Consider the following 18,120-nt stretch of genomic DNA (forward strand, 5'->3'; position numbering starts at 1 on the left):
CCTTTCTCATGCCTATGTATTTCAAAGTTTAGTCTTGAAGTGGAGAACTTGTGGAACAGGCTCTTGCTTTTGGTCATCATATTAAAAGGCCATTTGAGCTCAGGACTTTTATCTTGAGTAATATACATACTGGCCAATTCTACTAGGTCACTCTTCTTAAAGGACCCCTTTTATGTATTCCATCGTGTGGATTTTTTAACGATTTGTTGATATTCCCATTATCAGAAGAGAACTCTTTATGGGTGGGGCCTCTATCTGATCTCCTAGGTATTCCAGGTACTTAGCACAGTGTTTGGCAAATGATAGCTTCTGATGAATATTATTTGAATACATACATACATACATATATACATAACTAATTAAACTTGTTCTAAACTGAATGGCTGATTTAGGCATGACCCAATCAGAATGTCCTCACTTCCAGGTATGAAAAATAGATTTGAACTCTCAGGAAAGAAACAATCAAAATAAAATCAAACAAATCACATCAGTATATATTATATCTAAAACGTACAATGTAAACCTTTGCCAAAATCTCTGAGATCAAATGTATAGGTAGAAACGCAAACCCAGTTGACATGCTTGTCCCCCCTCTGACCTCTAATGTTTGTGCTCTTCATCATTTATTTAGACTGAGTCATGTGCCCAGAGTAAAAGCAGTGATTATACTACACACTATCTGCATAAATTAACTCTTACAACCAGTGGCCATGCCTAGTGGCTTTTCTTCCCCAATAAATTCACAACCTTCATCAGATCCTATTATCTCTGCCAAACTCCCACCCCTCCAAAAAAAAAGTAATTAAATTAAATATATATAAATACATATAAAATAATATGTAATATATAAAATAATATGTAATATATAATAAATATATATTAAAAAGACCTAAAACTAAAAACAAATTAGCTTGTTTGAAAACATGAAATTGAGACAAAACTCCTAGGAAGGGCTTCTAACCATTTAATCTTTTATTCATCAGGTGCCTACTGAACTTTATAATATATCAGGCAGTTTTAGGCATATGAGATTGATAAGTGATAGCACAAAAACTCACTCCCCTCAGAAAGTGGGTGACCAGATTAACAATTTTGCACCAGATTAATGAGCCAAATTAACAATTCTAAACTCTTCCTACACAGAAAGTTGGCAACACATGCTATATCCAGGACTCAGTTCACTCAGCTATAAAATATAAGTAAGTCAATATGATCTTTTAATCTTTAAAGGTTAATTCATTCACTCAACAAATATCCACTGAACAAATCTTCTCCCAACCCCCATGCCTCCACAGACACATCATTTCCATAAGTACCAGGATATAACAGTAAACATAACAGCCATAGTGTACCCTCATGAAACTTCAAGGTTAATGGGAAGACAAATAGACAAGTATTTCCATTTTTGTGATGAGTATTTTCAAAGAATTTACTAATTTTATTAATATTTATTTTATTTTTATCTCTTTTAGTTCCTATCTAATTTTATAATTGAGAATTGAAATCTTCCAAAGAAGCCACTGTGGGTAAGAGGAAGTTTAATAGTTGGATATTCAAGTTTAGAACCAATCTTAATTCCTCTGCTAACTGTACAATATGCAGGACAAAAACAAAACACATAGTAAATATCCAGAGACTAATCGTTTCTATTTCCCCTTATAAGAATTAGGGGGGGAAATGCAAAAGAAGCCACAGTACTGATGAGACTACTTACATACCTAACAAGTAAGATTCATAAAGCACCACAAAAACCTTTTATTCTCTTCTCACCATTGCCCCTGCATATCTTGCCTGTGGGGCTTGTTCTGCTGTATCCCCTTGGATATAATTCAAGGACAGAGCCTTGACTTTCAGATTATTCCCAGATAAAAATGTCTTCCTTCCCTTTATTACCAACTGCCCCCGCAAAAAACAAACAAACAAACAAACAAAAGAAACCTAGACTCAGGTAGAATTAGGTTCAAGGCAGAGTAATAATCAAAATCCCAATGTCCATCTGAGCAACAGCTTCTCCCTTCCCCTAGCCTGGGAAAACAGCAGGAACGCTTGCAGTGGAACCTGGCAGACACTTCTCTTTGCTCAGTCAGCTCCTCATCCTCATCCTCCCTCCATCTCGATCAGTAGATGGAGCTTTTGATCCCTCAGTGTTGAGGAAGTCAGAAATAGCAGGTAAGAAGGGACAAAAAAAGTACTATTTCACCAGTACTGATCTGGCATTGCTTTTCCCTGGGCTTAGGAAGTGTTCAAAGCTGACTTTTCTAATCCCAATTTAATCAGTTCTTTGAAGACCCTTGGGCTCTGGAGATATCTTGTTGCAGAATCTGACCTGATTCTGATGAGTTTTTCCTGACTGGACACTTAACTACTCTACCGAAGGCCCCTGGTTATCTGTACTCCACCTTCTAGCTTCTCCTAGCACCCTGTGTGTGAGTTAGAAAAAGGTGCCCCCTCCAGATTGGTGAATTATAAAAGGACACCCTTTGTAATTAATCCATCAGGTTAGTGCAGCCTGGCACATGAAAGCTGGGCACACAATTCCTTCTCACCCGCCACTGGACATCTTCGAGCAGTGCACAGCCTACACAGCTGTGTTCCCATAGTCCTGTGTCCTCCACAGACTGTCTACTGGGGATCTGAAGTTTCTCCACCAGGCCCTTCTGGTTAGGGTCAAAGAAAACACATGCCTTGCTGTGTGCTCACTCTCCCATCAAGTAATGTAAATGGAAACCAACCTCTTTTACCTGTCATAGGTGAGAATGCAAGCTACCCACTAAGTTCAGCCTTCGTTTCTTTCAGCCCTCTGGGAGACCAATCAGCACACATCCTCTTACATTTAATATTTTTTTTCTGCTGTGATTTATAAAGCAGTCTACTGCATCACCCTAATTCCAGTGGAACATAGCAAAGGCTTCGCTGTAGCAGCAGCACCCCTCACTAGAGTTGAAGTGAGGAAAAATACACACACTCCTATCCTGGGCCTGCATATTTAGAGCATAAAAATTTTCTAAACTCCAACTTCCTTCCTCTTTCAGCTTCTTGAAATTCAACTCTTTTTTAATCTATGTGCTTTAAAGATACTCCACTCAAACCCAGCACAGGGCTTCTGGCAACTCTTGCTTTGGAATATGGAGTTGTTGGTGTCTCTTGCCTTGGAAGCTTCAATCAAAATTAAGACTAGAATCTTTTTGTTTTTATATTGTGTAACAGTAATTAAAATTAGACTTTACAGGTGATCCAAGGGAACAAATTTTGAAAGAAGTTGAAAAATAAGTGAGGGATATTCGTAAGCAAATTAAATGTGAATTTTAATATTTTTCTATGTATATTATATATTTACAGAGACATATATTTTAGGCCTCCCAAACGGATCAGTCCTATCTTAGAAAATTTACACAGAGGAATTTAACAGTTACATGGCAGATAGAGCAAGGGAAGGCTAAGGCAAGAGATGTCAGCCAGGCGATTAGAGGGTTCAGGTAGCCATATGATTTAATACTCTAACTTGACACTTTTGAAAAATACAGTGAGCACTGTGAATACACCCACGCAATAGATGTCTGGGATAGTTCTATCCTAGACAAACGAGACACCTGATCATCCTATGCATGATGAAAATTATTGCACACTGCTGAGTGGTAGCAGAAACCAACAATGAAATTGGTTTCTGGATTGGGCCAATAGAGATTCACTCCCAAGGGAATGCTAGTGAGAGTGAACTTTGGATTGGAACAGGGACATGGAGGGCATTTTATTTGTAATTAATGACAGCACATAAACTCTCAATGTTATTTCTGAATGAAGGATGGTATGCTGTATGGCCATATTACAAAAGGTATTATAGCAGAAGTCAAGGCATTAACTGTAAGGGATCCTAAATAGAAATAGAAGACCATGATTAATCATTCAAATAAATACAGATAGATTAGTAAAAATTAATCAATCTAATATAAAATTATGAACTAGAAAGAGTGGTCTATATGTCCAAGACTCTGTTCTTTAGTCCTATCCCCTGAGGCATTTAAAAGGAACTTGAAAACATTCACGTGTGCCTGCATGCATGCATACACACACACATACACCAACAAATAAATGTTAAAGTTAATGTTCCCAGTCAGTGATGAATTTAAATTAAATTAAAAAGGAAGAATTAAAGCACAAGATGACTTGCCTGCAGTGAAATATTATGTAGGATCAGCTATTAAAATACCATTGGTTAGCTATAAACTAGAGACTAAGAGTCATAACGAACACTTGCATGTTGCTTACATGGTACTTACTAATCCTAAAAGTAACAGAGGGATGAGCCATTATTAGTCCTGTTTTACAGATGCTGAAACCAAGACCTAGTGAGGTTAAGAAATTTGCCCAAAGTCACACAGCTAGAAGCGATGGTAATTAACAATTCAAGTTCAGGTAATATGCTACCACCAGGCTAAAAAGCCCTTATGTTCATCATTTCTTTGTGCATATGTGGCAGGGAAGCGTCGCATGAGGCCAGATCTGATAACAGACTGATAACTTGCTTCAGTATTACGGTCTCTACACATCACCATCTTTAGTGTATTAAATAGCTTAGATGCAGGCTATGGGAATGCAGTTCAGTCTACACATCAGTGTTTTGTGTGTGTGTGTGGGTGCAAACACAGCTACTTAACATTTTTGAGATAAAAACATCAGCTCTCTTGTACCTCTCCCAATCTTGACTAAGTCTGATAAAATCTTTAAAGAGCAAAAAAGAACCTTCTAGAAGATTCTGAAAGAAACCAAAAGCTACCAACATGGCTTCATGCCTTTGGAAGCCCTTCCAGTGTACAGAGCTTTATTTTCTTCATTGTTGTGTCATTGTTCCTTGATGTAGAGTTGTCTATTGGACAAACATTGTGAACATTTTCTCTAAAAGTCTAATGTGTTTATGGTAAGTGATACATGTTAGATAATAGCAATGAAATACAAAGGAAGAGTGATTTTGCTTTTATTTTGGCACTGCTACTGCATTCTGGAAAGAATGGTATTGGAAGGGGAACTTCTAGCATTTTTGGAGTTTCACTACTTAGTAACATTTTAATTTTTAATATATTCAAGTTTCTAGTTTTAGTGGCATCCACAATGGAATGTATAAACACATTCCATGTCTTCTAAATATCACCGGCTTCTAAAGGAATTACTAGCAAAATTATTTCTTTAGTTAACATGTTTTGTCTAGGTTACAAAGGAAGCAGTTTAAACAATTGACATTAACTATTTAAAAATAAACGTAGCATTAAGTTTTATTGTCTTTGGTTACATATAACTCAGTCCTTGGTTAACACAAAGTATATCAGGGTGGGAAAATTAATGACAGTGAAGTTCTGATTTTGAAATTAAGCACAATGCGTTTCTAAATATAGAAAGGTGCCTGAATTTTCACCTTTAAGATTTTATCTGTAGCTCGGAGCTATTAAAGCTATTTTCGTGTGCCTTTTTCCCTTTTGTGCCTACGTCACCGATTTAAGGTTTTTATTTATTTAATTTTAAGAGGAAATAAGAGGTTCTGTGGAGAACATTGTGTCTGCTAACCACAAGTAGAACTAGAGAAGGACTAATGTGGGGGTGGGTGGGGTCGCTACAAAGGGGCGGTGTGGCAGCATAGGAGGATAAGAAAGAAGATAATTCAGCACTCTCCTCTAATCCTATTCCGCCCAAGAAATTTGGGAGAATGCGAAAAGGCAGCAGCCCAGCATTCTTGAAGGGGCGTGGTTTCCCTCTAGGGGCTGTCCAATCGAATTCCTTTAGAAGGAGCTATCCCAAGATGATTGATGAGGGTTGCTAGGAAACGGGAGCGTCTCCCTCCCACCTGACCCAGAGATTGTTCTGCACAAGCCCTCTCCAGGGGTTTGCAATGTGCAGTTGAGCTGCCGGTGAGGCAGAGCTGCACACCGGCCTCCCTGGCTCGCTCGCTCCCTCTCCGCTTCCGCTCTCCCTTTCTCCTCTAGCATGCGGTTAGACCGGTGCACAGGACCACGGGAGAGTTCTTCCAGTGCCGACTGTTAGTCCCTGCTCTCCCGCAGGCCAAGAGCTTCAAAGTTAGAGCCGATGATCTCCTGCCTCCCCACGCCCCTTCACCCCACCTCTCCGAAATTCCCAACCTTTGCATGCACTGCCTAAGGATTTCAAACAGAGTAAGGCGAAGCAGCCGGCAAAACGCCTTTGGCTTTCCTCTCGTCTAGGTACCCTGGCTCATTGAAGACTGCAGATACACCCCTAAAAAGGGAGGGAGGAAGAGGGGGGGAGGAGAACGAGAGAGGGAGGAAAAGAGGAAGAGAGAAGGAGAAAGAGAGAATGCCAGAAGGTCTGTGCCTTTGAGGGGAGTCCCAGTTAGATGCTATGGTTTCAGCTTGGCCAAGGTGAAGGAGGAAAGTTGCTTCCAAGCCTGGGAAGTGGGTTTGTTTGCCTGTAAAGAGAAGGAGAGAGGCTCAGCTGGGAACTACTCCTTTCCCCTCCGCGGAAGACCACTGGGTCCCCCCCTTTTCCCAACCTCCTTCTTCTCTTCTCCTACCCTCCCTTTTCCCACTCCCCACTGCCTCGGAGGCCTGGATGCTCTGCCACCGGGCAGTGGTCCAGCGAACAGCCAGAAGGGGGCGGGGGCAGAGCCGGGGGCACTGTGACAGGAAGCAGCACGCACAAGTTGGCCAATTCGGGGGCAAAATAAGTTCTCCCTTGGATTGGGGAAGGACAAAGCCAGCGAGCTACCTCTTTTGTGTCGGATGAGGAGGAACAACCATGAGCCAGAGCCCGGGTGCAGGCTCAGCCGCCGCTGCTGCCACCACGGTCAGCTCCAGTCACTGCCAGGAGTTGTCGGTGCGAGGTAAGGGGCCCAGAGGAAGACATGTCCCTCTGGAGGGCGCCCAGCGAGGGCGCTGAGGCTCGGGTGCCGCGTGGGGCAGGCGCAGCCGGGAAAGTTGAGGCAGAGCACCGACCAGTCCCTACAGTTCTGCTGGGTGTGGGGAGGGTGTGTGGAGGTAGAGGCGATGTGGGTGTGCGTGAGTTAGAGTTTGTGTGTGTGCACGCACTTCTGTGTCTCCGGGAGGGAGCCAGATTTCAGGGCACAGATCTGGGTCCAGAGTGAGAGAGGTGGAGGGACAAATAGCACCTCGCAGACCCCCGAGACACCAGTCTCATCAGCCAACCGCCTCCAGCCCAGCTCTGGGCTCAGAATACGTTTCTATTCGGGGGTTCTTTAGGCTTTGTGCACAGGAAACTGTGCGAGGACTGGTTGCCACACTGGCTGTTTCATGTGGGTGTGGAGGTTGCCAGGCAAGGTGGGAAGCGGTCGGGGGGACCTTTTCGGTGCTGCAGCCGGGATAGGCTCTGCAGCCATAGCCGTCCAGAGGTTCTCTCCGCTTCAAACACACTTGGAAGGGTTCCCTAACTCATGTCCCTTGCTCCCTTTGGCTTGAGGGGAAAATGGAAAAGCCAGCCTGGAAGCATACCAATTCATCCATCCTGTTCCATTTTCTTATCTGACAGTGAGGTAACTCAAAGAGGGCGGGAGATTCGCGATCCAGAAATAGACTAGGTAGTATATCCAACAAGATTGTTTCTTAAGGATTTCATTTATATTTCCTTCTAGTTTCTTCCCTAGGTTAACAAATGTGGACTACTCCCCAAGGTATAAATAACACTTTTAGGTAGCTATCTTAAGGGGACATGACTATGAATTTTAAGTATTTTAAAGCATTGTACATTTTGATAACAACAAAACTTTACACTTCTAAAGACCCTTGGTCAGTGCTCAGCTAATTTGCTGATGAAATATTTCTGTTATTTGAATAGTGGTATGTTTGACATATAGAGAGAGACAGTTACATATCTATATTCAAAGTTGAGGTTAACGTGAGTTGAAGTTACTGTGAATTAAGAACCTCAGCAATAGTTCATTACTTTGAGTTTCTCTGCTTCAGTTTGCGCTATCTGACCTTAGAACTATTCAGTAGAGCTGGGTTGTGTTTCTTTGAGGAAAATGGCATTCATGTGTAGAGAAACATTATTCATTTACCTAAACCTAAGTCTGCTTTGGTTTATCTGATCACATATTTTAAGGCTGCTACGTGAAATCTAATTGTGTAACTATATGAAATATAGGCATGGCAAAAAACTTAGATTGCCATTACACTAAACTCCTGTGGATTATACAGTTCCCTCTAAAGATGTTTAGGACACTCTACTTATTAGTTAATGATTCTATAGTGCTATGCACTTTTTTTTTCTTTCTCAAAATAGTCCAATAGAATTCGAATCGATTTTGGAAGCTATTGCACACCAGACCTTAATAAAATCATATTTTTCCTTTCACAATGGCAGTGCCCTGTATTTACAAAGATTTCTCCCACATGTGCATCCTTTCAGATTCTGATCATCCAGCAGGCATATAAGAAAATTTTTAATAGATATGCCTTAAGGCTGTCTTGATTTATACTCAGAATAACACAGGATGGAAACTGAAAAGTATTGAAACTTATTTTTCACAAATAAAAGAATGAAAATTCCAGAATATCTATATTCATTGGGCTAAATGGAAGGATAAAAGGTAAGAATACCTTTCAGTATTGACAAGTCCTCATGCCCCTCCCCCCCACCCCACAGAAAAATCTAGGTATAAAACCTCTTGTTCTATGATCTACATCCTTGCCAATGAAATGTGAAATCTAAATGACAGAAAATTATGCCAACACAAGGAATAGGTTAAATTTTGGGACTTGGGGGAGATGTCTCTCTATTTAAAATGAGTGGTATTTTTCACACTTCAGGAATATGTGATCAGTAAGTTGAGAAAATGTATGAAGAGCTACACAAACAGAAAATATTATAAATAATGAAAATATATGAGCCTCTCGTTTGTGTATAATATTCTTTTTTAAAAGTTGTGATGTACACACGAAAACAAATGAGTATAAATCAGATGATTTACCTTACAAATTACCAAACAGAAAAATGATCCCATCTCTAAATTTATATCACTGCAATTAAAATTGGTAAGTGGAACAAATGCAAAGATAGGATAAAATTGAGTTTTAATTAAATTTAAATTAATATTTTTTATTGAATGAAATAACTAGTTTAATTGTCAAAAGGTCACTTGCCTCACTTCTCTACTTCATGACAAGTAGTCAACCAGAACCGCACAAGATTGATGATGGCCTTATTTTGAAAGATCCCCAGCAATAACATTTTTACAGCTTCCCTGGATACCTTTCCATCTTCCTGATTTCACATCAAACTCCATTCTTCAAATTAACCATTTTCTCTTTCTTGTCCATTCCTCTAATAGACATCAGTCACAAAATGTTGCAAGATTTTTTTCCAGATCTTAGCTACCTCCTAGCTTGGGGATGAAATACTTCAATCTGTTGTCCTGCACTCAACATCATCCCAAAATACCATTAAACAAAAGAAGTGAAAATTAATACCTAATTTCCATTGAAAGCCAGGCAGACAGGATGCAATTTATGCACCTTGGAAAGTGGCCAGAGTTTGAGGGTGAGAATTGTTTTCTTCAGGGGTTACTCCCAAAAACGAGTACTGTTTACTCACAGCTCTCTTGCTTTGCTATTTTACACTGAGATTATTGTGCATTTTCATCTCTTCTGAGATGCTGTTAAATGCATCCAATTGTGCATTAGATGAATTTGTTGAAATTGCTCCCAAGAAGTAGCATAAAATGATAGAAGATTATCCACCAAGATTAAACACATAAAAATGAATACAATCATAGTAATCACAGAGACGGTAGAAGCTATTAGGTCATCCTCCTCCTTCCACTTCTAATGTAGGCTTGGTCCCCATAGCATACTGTATTTTGGAGTATTTCAGTCCAGTCTGATTTCAAATGGCTCAAGTAATGACTTCTTCCAGCGCCTTTGAAAGTCTATTTCACAGTCTAATAGTTTTGTCTATTAAGAACTTTGTTGTAATAGTCAGCCTAATTTTCCCCTTGATCTATTTGTCTTGTTACTTACTCCCTATTATAACCCCGCTGGACCAGTCCATTCTCTTGCCTGATTTAGAGTCTTCATCTAACATTTACACAGGACTTGTAGAATACAAAATCTCATTCAGTTACCAGAGAGAACAGAGAGGTGACAGTTCTATATCTGGACATGTTTTCTAAATATTTAAGACACATCTTTCAGGTCATCCATATGATATGTATGATTATATATTCTTAATAATTTATTTTACTAATGTAAGTGTAAAGAAATTTTCCATCGTGGACATTAATGACCTATGTGAATATTGAGATGATCCCTTCTAAGTAATGTTCTATGTGGCTGTACATTTATGAGACATTTTTATTGCAAATTTGATGTCAACAGAACACTGTCAACACCCACACAACAAAGGAATTCTGTGACATGCTCCACTGAGCCCCAGAAGCTGTTGTCATGTAAATTTCACTATTAAAATGAAAGTGATTTCCATAATTAATAAAATGTGTTAGGAATATAACAGGGTTTATAGTTTAGATGTGTACATTAACACGATATAGTAATTCTATTAGAACACAATAGCCCCTTCATACTAAGACAATGTAAAAAATCAGTAGAATTAAGCTTGAATTCATCACTAAGCTGTATCATGAAAAGCAAGCTAAAATCATGCATATATCAATATAGAGTATATATTTAGATTTATATGGAGGTACCATATGTGAAGGTTACTTTAAAAATAGAAAAGCCTGAAATAACCACAAGAAAGAAACAGGTTTTCACTTTGTTCACTTAAAATCTGGTTCTAAATATAGGCTTCTTTTAAGATTATTTCTTAAGTAAATATCTTGGTAAAAGATAGACTCATCATCGGTATACTCACCATTCCACTCAATTGTTTTTCCAAGTTCCACGCATTAAAATGTAAGTTCTGCTAGTCAGTAGAGGAGTAAATGACATAAATCATGAAATAAGTTTCTGGGTTACAATTGGAAAGTCCAGAAAATATAGGACTCAGGGTAAGGTGAATCAGCAGCTAAAAACAAAATTTAATGTTGTCTTCTCTACTGCTTTGTGAGTAATAGATTGTACATGTAGATTACGTTAAGGAAAACAGTAAAGTTAAGGAAACTTAAACCAGTTAAGTTAAGGAAACAGTAAAAAGAAGTAGCATTCCAAAACTGGATATATCTTTAAGGCCATAAAATTAGACTGCATGGAATAAATAATTTTTAAACCAGTATTCTCAATCCTGAAGGCCCAAGTGTTTTTTATAGTGCCATTCATCACATAGTGGTGAGTACCCTCAAAATGATTTTCCTTGGAAACAAAGGGGAAATCAATTTTCTTGGTGTAGGAAAAGTAGGCCATTAATATACTTGTGACTTCTCTCTGGGACTGAGGCATTCTAAGAAGTCTGTGTCTACACAGACTATATTTCCTCATAATGAGTAATCTTTTTATGGAACTGAAAATTGTACACTGTACTTTAAGAACAGGACAGAAAACTAAACTTGAAAAACATTCAATTATAATGTTTCAGCGCAGACTAAATCATCATGTTTGAAAATAAAAACATATATAGAGAGGGTATCTCCACAGAAAGCCCAAGATAGCTCTCATTTTTAATTCCTTGCCAGAATTTACTTCATTATTATTGCCTGTAGAGCATTAAACAAACTCACACCCACATACACACACATTTGAGGAAATTCATCTGGAAGAATATAAGTATACACCGAACAGAAAATTTCAAAACCATGATACTAGACATGTAGTTAGAAAAATATTACAACTATATATGTAGCTTATGAAAAGTATAAGAATTTGAGGAGACTCCCTCCACCAAAAGAAAGAGAGACAGAGAGAGAGAGAGAGAGAGACAGAGAGAGACAGAGAGAGAGAGAGATTACTTCCAGAAAGAAAAGGTAGCTAATAGGAAAGCCATCAGTCAATAAATATTTATTAAGCACCTATTACAACAAAAACAAAATTCAGGGCATGCAATGGGAACACAAAAAGCTGTTAAAACACATACAAAATTTCACAAACATATATGAAGTTGAAGGTGTCCCAAAAAGCCAACTTGAAACTCTAGAGAAGATGTTACCAGAATTATCCACCAAACAAAAAATTCAGTTCCTTCACTTAACAGATGGATTTAGATTATACATTTCAAATATAGATATTCTGACACTCAATGGAGACATTGTGGTGGTGATGTGATAAAATTAATGCTATGTCATAATAATAGATGATATTATTGACCAATTCCATGTGCTGAGAACTCTGCTAAAACATTACATGGAGTATCTGATTTAAAACTCACAAGAACCCTATGAGGTAGGTACTCTGATCCTCATTTTAAAGAAGAGAAAATGGATGCCCAGAGAGATAAAGTAATTTTCCTCAGCTCAAGTTGTTAACAAGGCAAAAACTAGAATTTAAAACTTACTTTCTTACAAGTCCTCTTCTGTTTATTACTAAGTTATATTGCCACCCAATTTACGTTTTAGGCTGGGCTTCATTTCATTCAATCAACAATTTCTGAGCTCCAAATAGAGCAACATACTTTGATAAAGGAAAGCAATGTCTGTGAAATGGAACCTAGAGTAGAGTTCTACAGGCTCAGCCTCTCTCCAACCCCAGCCAGTCAGTCTCATCTGAGAGACAAAGAAATGCAATGGAAGAAATAAACTGAAAAACATATTTACAATTAACTAGACCTAAGGGGGGGAAATAAGAATCAGAAAAGTCTATGAAGATACAGGTTTATTAACAAGCTGAGAAATAAACACCAGGTGTGAAAATGGGAGTGAAATCTATTTCCTGGAGCCTGATTTCAATGAACACAACCGACAAAACTAAACACAGTGGCAGGAATATAGTCTCACAAAGAGCCAGCATGGAGGTGAGTAGCATTTCTGCTTGTGAAGGTTAAAATGCTGATGTTTCTCTCCTCTTACAACCTAACCACCTCCCACCACAAAAATGAGCTGGTAAAAATGTTTTGTAGACGAGTAAAAGTTTGAAATGTCTTTATCCAACTGAGGTAGCATTCATCTTTATGTAAGAAACTCATCATTTTACACATTTGGGCATTTATTAATAATACCTATATACAACAACTTGAAAAAGGACCACACACCAAGACCAAGAGGAGCAAAGTGACCTGCTGACAATTCCAAAGACTCAGTTAGTAGAGCTACTCTGGGAAAACCTACATCTCGTGATTCTCTGACATGGGTGCTTTCCCACAGGCGGGAAACCTTGGTTGCATGAATTTATGTTTCATTTCAGACAACCAAAGAGCTGAAATATGAGGATTTACTTGAAAGTCTTCCTCTGATTCGTGACTTGTGCTAGAGTATTTTATGGACATAAAAAATGAATGGATATTACAGATCTGTCCCACCATCTGGTGAAGATTGTTTCTTTTGATTGTTAATATTATATAGCAGATAGGTTATTAGTAATATTTTGTATTTTGCTTAACAGTTTCAATTCACCATGTGTTGATGAATACAACATAATAGAAACTGCTTTCACAAAATATGTCAAAATACATGCCAAATTGGGAGATGGCTCTACAAGGTTAGAACAGTTGGAATTTGTATCTGCCTCAAGAAGAAAATTAGATTTAGAGACTATAATTGCTGGTTTCTATTTTGAAGAATTCTATTTAAAAAAAAATTTTTTTTTAATGAATAAACAAAAAACCCTCTACATGCTGATGCATTAATCCTAGTCATTTCTGTCAAGTCTAGATGTATTGGTGACCAGACCATACCACACTTCAGAATTAATAAGGAAGCAAGACATGCAACTTAGATTCCTAACCTGTCTCCTCCATAGACGTTGCTCAAGGCCTGCCCTCGGGAAAAATGTTTTGAAGAAAGAAGGCTAAGAGCCTCACTTTCCCCAAAAAACATTTCTTCCAGTACCTGCCTTGGTTCCTTAAATTTTCTAAATTTTAAACTAAACCATTTCATTTAAGAAGGTAAAAGGCCATATATTTCTAAGTCCATGTAGTACACTAACCTTTCAACACAATGGATTTGTAGGTTCCCCTTTTTTTTTTTTTTTTTCAGAAAAGCTAAATTGATGGGAAGTGGGCAGAGTGAACAATTATAATGTTTGCCTACTTCATAATTTTGCCTGTGAAAAGCCCTTCCTTGGCTGTGATTTCTTGAACATGATGCAGTAACTTAAGAAGAAGGGAATTTCCCTGCAGTTATTAAATAAATGAAGCCCCGGGAGCAAAAAATTTTGAAGTGTTATAGAGTGGTGACCCTCCCCACATTTTTTTCCTTCTAAAATCCTAAATTTCTGCTTGTTGCCACGTGATGTAGGTAGGGAATCGGGTAATTTTCAGCATGCTCCTTCGACGGAAAAGGTTGGAACATATGAAATAGGGAAAGAATGAGAAAGTTGAAGGACAAAGTCAGAGCAACTCCCTTCTCCCTTTCCTTTGTACCCTCCCACCTATTGCACCACCAACAACCATCTGCTTAGTTCTGCTCTAAATACTGTTTATCAAATTATTGCCTGCATTAAAGTCACTTTGAAGTTTACTTAAAAGGAAGAATACTGGGACAGATGCATCCTAGACTGACTTGCTTTAGGTTAGATTCAGGAATACATGTATTAAATTAGCTTCCAGATTATTCTTATGCACACTTAAGACAGAAACACTACTGTCTTAGTCTACTGGGATTGCTATAACAAAATACCATGTCCTAGATGGCTTCAAAACAGACATTTATTTCCAACATTTCTGAAGCCTGGGAAGTCCAGGTTCAAGGTACAGGCAGAAATGGTTCCTGGTGGGAGCCCGCTTCCTGAAGGACCACCTTCTTGCTGTGTCCTCACAGGGAAAAGAGAGAGAGATCGAGCTCTGGTCTTTCTTTTTCTTCTTACAAGGACACTAATCCCATTATTGGGACCTCCACCCTCATGACCTCATCTAAATGTAATTACCTTCCAAAGAATCCACCTCCAGATACAATATATTGGAGGTAGGGCTTCAGTCTATGAATTGGGGGGTGGGGGGTATACAAACATTCAGCCCACAGCAGTTAGACATAGAATAATGCTCATACAGAGAATACTCAGTGAATTACTGTACAAAATTATTCCCTATAGCAAGTCCACTCTAATTAGATTAAGCAGTTGTCTCGAATAAATTCCACAAGCCTGAGTATTCATTCATTAATTAAGCTCAATTAATAAAGCCGAGTCTCCATGAGTTGTGTGAACAGATTCATTTTCTGGAAACGTCATATGGTTTTCCTTGAAAAGGGATTTTTATTCTATTAGCTATAGTAAATCCCACTAAGATACATAAATACAGTATATATATATATTTTATATTCTTATTAGGAAAGTTTCACATTTTTTAATCTTTTATCCTGTATTTTATAATTGCCATACTGAGATGTTAGAAAGGAAAGTTACTGGTGTTTGAAGAGTATCATTCATGAAAACAATATTTTTATTTTCTAGATATGCTTCTAGATTTGGATAACTGCCTACTTAAAACTCAGATTGTCTTTATAACTATATCCTTGTGTACTAGGGGGATATGGGAAAACATTGTTTTGTCACAGTTCTCCTCTTTGTCCTCTGGATCTGAAGAGCAGGAGAAAAAAAAAAACAAGAAAAAGAAAAAAAAAAAAACCTTCACTTGGCAATTATATATTCTCCACCCAGCTTCTACTTCGTTCAGGTGAATGGTTACTTAGTTGAAGCCTAGAATCCTCACAAATGCTGCCAAAGATACTTTCCTAAGCAGCATTCAGAGCCACTTGGGGAAAATGCTAAGAAGGATTGAGGAACAGACAGCAGCGGATAGGGGAGGCTTCGGCTGGCCCACCAGCTTTACCACCTAAGGGATCTATGCAATCCTTTATGTTCACTTGCTTTCCACACTTAATAACCAACTTCATGAAGGAAAAAAGCAATGTAAAATAGACCATATCCCACCCACCCACACTCTTCGAAACATTAAAAAACAATTCAATTTTTAAAATGCTGCCTGTGTCAGGCCCAAAATGTTAAATTGTTGAAAGATCCACTGTGGCCCTAGCAGAGCCTGGCTTTCTTACCCTCTGTGATGGTTACACCTGATAATGGCACATCCACTGGATTCTCTGACTGACACAGCAGCTCTATCTAGCTAAAGCTAAAAACCCATCACCACCCCAAACTAGCTTCTTATTTCCAGAATCTGCGAGGAGCACCATCATCTCCCAAAAAATAGTTCAAAATCTTGGAATTGCCCAAGACATTTTCCTCTTGTTTGGTCCCCTATTAATTCCTCCTTCATAACTCATCGTACAGTGTGTTTTTCTCTCCTGCTGCTGCTAAAACGGTAGCCCAGGTTGCCATCACTTACTCTCAGTCTTTTGGAGCAGTTTATCGCCTCTAGTCTCTCCCTCTTCATTTATTATTTATGTGCCCAGCACTTAGTGAGTGCCTAGTGTGAGTCCACTCACTATTCTGGAGGTATTATAGCAGTGAACAACAAAAAAAATTTAGAAGGAAATTTGCTCTCATTCAGGTTATACTAAATAGTGAGAGTCAGACAATAAACAAGAGAACCACAGTGCTATGGAGAAAATAAAATGATGTGAATAAAAAGAGGGGGGCGGTCACAAAAATGCAATATCACTGACTTTGTAATGAATCTTGATGAATAACTGACTTTTTCATTCCATTCCCTGGTTTAAAAAGCATTAAATATAAACTCATCATTTAAAAAAGAAGTTTGAACTTCCCAGCTTGGAAGATCAAGATCTTTTCCAAGCAGGCTTCCCACATAGCTTTCCAACTTTTCTTCCTCAATATGAGCCTCTCCTCTACCAGATTTTCTATTTGCACACAAAATAGACCTTTGAGTACCTTTATAATCACAAGTTCGTTTAGAACTCACTTTCCTCCTCCTTTCTACCAGCCTATATTTTAAGGCCAATTTCAAATCTCCCCTCGTCTAAGTCCATACTAATGATGTTTTTATCTGCCCTCTCAAAGAAATTTTTCTCCAAAGCATGCATGTCATTCCCATCATATGTGGGCTTAAATAGTGAAACACTGTTTTGACCTGAGTAATAGGTAGGTTGAACAACAATTTGGGGAACAAAATCAGAAGGAATATTTACTTTCATTTGTCATTGTCCCTTTAAAATGTAGTCAGTAAAATAACACTCTGGTGTAATAAAACAATAAGCCTTAATTGCAAACAGTCTCCATTCAAAACTCAGTATGCCTAGACCAGTGTAATAATTAAAACTCTTAAGGTTGAATCTTCTCTCTGTCCCTAGCAGGAACCTATTGCAGGTCAGAAGTTGAAAAAGAAAGTGCCAGTGCTTCTAATTTCTTTCTTATTAACTCAAGTTCTGACTCTTCTGAAGTGGAGGGCAGAGGTGGGAGGCTTAGGCACGAGAGTTATGAGAAACAAGTTCTTACTTGACAGGCTTCACACTTTCTGGGCACCCAGATTTTTAAAGCTGAATCTCTCTTTGATTGTGTGCGTGTGTGTGTTTTAAGATGTCTTTCTCCATTGCTGGAGGTCTCTCACCTCACTTTTTTTGACACAAATTTTCCTTTGTCTGACCATACCTCCTCAGCACATTCTCTCTCAGTGTTCACTTTGCACTGACTCTCACTTCTGGGATCCCATTTTCCCTCCCATCCTTTTTCTTGGGCTGGGACTCTCTCTGTGTTTCGTGGCCTTTGGCCCACAACAAAACATTAACAATTTGTTGCAGGAACAACCCCAGGCATGTGGACCAGTCCCAATACAGCAACAATTCTTTACTGCTCTATGGCCAAAGCATCTAAACATCTGGCCCTTCTCTCATCCTCCGTATTTGCCAGTCTGGCATCAGACCTAGCCCGTTTTGTGATGCTATGTGCTTTTGTGCACATCAGCATTTCTTGACACTCTCTCTCTCCCTTGTAATCAGACTTTAACCATACTTCAACATAGTGAATATAGTACATTCCCTTGCTTAAATGTCTGTGGTTTCTGACTTAGCTGTGAATTTAGCAAAGTGCTTTGGTACCTATACCAAGTGCCTATACCAAGAGATGTTTGTGTAGAATGTATGAGTGCGGTAACACAGTCCAAGTGAAAAAGATTATAACTTTTTTA

The 18,120-nt window shown here is 38.6% G+C and overlaps 1 protein-coding gene across 1 annotated transcript in view; it reads left to right on the plus strand.

The window, feature by feature from the left end:
• The first annotated feature begins 5,874 nt into the window (after window positions 1-5,874).
• GRM3 (glutamate metabotropic receptor 3) overlaps window positions 5,875-18,120 on the plus strand; it is a 216,310-nt gene continuing 204,064 nt past the window's right edge. The window contains exon 1 of the mRNA XM_019749770.2: window positions 5,875-6,844. The gene's annotated coding sequence lies outside the window, so the exon portion shown is untranslated. The remainder of the gene's footprint in view (window positions 6,845-18,120) is intronic.

The sequence above is a fragment of the Rhinolophus sinicus genome, linkage group LG09 (assembly GCF_036562045.2).
Source record: "Rhinolophus sinicus isolate RSC01 linkage group LG09, ASM3656204v1, whole genome shotgun sequence".
NCBI classification, from domain to species: domain Eukaryota; kingdom Metazoa; phylum Chordata; class Mammalia; order Chiroptera; family Rhinolophidae; genus Rhinolophus; species Rhinolophus sinicus.